Here is a 2,074-nt window from a genome sequence, read left to right as displayed (position 1 = left end):
TCGCAAAATTCTGGACTTTTGGTAGTACCTAGGATAGCAAAGTCAAGTCAAATCACCTTTATTTATATAGCGCTTTTAACAATACAGATTGTGTCAAAGCAACTGAACAGTATTAATTAGGAAAATAGTGTCAATAATGCAAAATGACAATAGTAAACACTAATTTTTCAGTTAATAAGGGCCTTATAGGTAAGTAATAATATTTTGTAACTGATATGGAACTTAATAGGTAGCCAGTGCAGAGACTGTCAAATTGGGGTAATATGATCATATTTTCTTGACCTGGTAAGGACTCTAGCCGCTGCATTTTGGACTACCTGTAGCTTGTTTATTGAAGATGCAGGACAACCAGCTAGCAGTGCATTACAATAGTCCAGTCTAGAGGTCATGAATGCATTAATTAGCTTTTCTGCATCAGAAACAGGTATCATGTTTCGTAACTTGGCAATGTTTCTAAGATGGAAGAATGCTGTTTTTGTAACATGGGAAATATGATTTTCAAAAGACAAGTTGCTATCTAATATAATACCCAGATTTTTGACTGTAGAGGAAGTAACCGTACATCCGTCTAGTTGCAAATTGTAATCCACGAGATTCTGTGTACTGTCTTTTGGTCCAATAAGTAATATCTCTGTCTTATCCGAATTTAATAGGAGAAAATTATTGGTCATCCAATCTTTTACATTTTTAACACACTCTGTTAGCTTAGATAATTTAGAAGTTTTATCTGGTCTTGTTGAGATATATAGTTGATATTTGTGAACAATATTTGAGAGAAATAGGCCTTTTGTGTACATAGAAAAAGTCTTAGATCTTTGAGTTCAGCTCATGAAAAATCGGGGCAAAAACAAAAATGTTGCGTTTATAATTTTGTTCAGTGTAGTTAAAGAACAGCAGCGTTCACCCTGCAGCAGTGCGGTGTCATCAGTTTGAGACTTTGAGAGTTCCTGTTATTGTGTCTGTCTGCTGAGAGATACTGTTGACAGAGATTAAAAAAAAATTGTTTGCTCTGAAAAGAAAACAAAATTATGAGGGCATCAGGTTTAAAATGGTAATTATTTTTATATTTTCTTTTTGTTGTCACAATTTCAGAATGAGTTTTTTTTTTTTGTCAGAATTCACAATTTAGTGATCAACTGTGATTTGTGCCACATAATAATTTGGGATGTTTGCTAAATATTAAACATTGGCGTGTAACTCATTTTGTATAAATATGACATAAAATGGTTCAGCTTTTTAACTTTTCTAAATGATTTTACTTTTTTTTGTATGGCAGATGATAAAACAGGCACAAAAAAAAAAATCTGTGAAAGAGGGACTCGAGCCATATCTAGAGACCAGAATATTACAGAAACTTGAGGTCAAGCTCTTTGTCGGTTTGCAACCACACAGAACACCCTAGCAAATACATAATAATGCACTAAGAACAGTCATAGCAATTGCAATTGGTAGCTACTGAGAACACATTTGCAACCACATAGCAATGCCCTGGCAACCACCTACAGTGCCTTAGCAACTATTAAGCAATGCGTTAAAAACCACAGAGAAAACCTTACGAGTTGCGACCCCTTAGCAATGCATGAAAAACCACTCAGAATACCTTAGCAAATGCGTAGCACTCACATAACTGTATAGCAATGCAGTAAAAATGACTCGGAACACCCTGGAAACCACCTATAATTCTTTAGCAACTCCTTAGCAATGCACTAAAATGACACAGAAAATATTAGCAACTGTATTGCAATGCATGAAAACCATTCGGAACACCTTAGCAACTGCATAGCAACACCCTAGTAACTGTATAACAGTGCACTAAAAACTACTCAGAATACAATGAAAACCAGCTACAAAGCCTAGCACATGCTTAGCAAAGCATGAAAAGTCACTCATAGCAAGTACATAGCAACACCCTAGTAACCAGATAACAATGCTCTAAAAACCGTTATGAACAATCCAGCAGATCCTAGAATATCCCCATAGCAACCACCCACAACCACTTAGCAATCACATTGCAACACATGAACATCTCATCAATTACTTAGCAGTGCATGAAAAAACACAGCAACCACATAGC

The sequence above is a fragment of the Sinocyclocheilus grahami genome, unplaced genomic scaffold (assembly GCF_001515645.1).
Source record: "Sinocyclocheilus grahami isolate Dianchi unplaced genomic scaffold, SAMN03320097.WGS_v1.1 scaffold163.1, whole genome shotgun sequence".
NCBI lineage: Eukaryota > Metazoa > Chordata > Actinopteri > Cypriniformes > Cyprinidae > Sinocyclocheilus > Sinocyclocheilus grahami.
The sequence above is the reverse complement of the archived record's forward strand: the minus strand, read 5'-3'. Positions refer to the sequence as shown.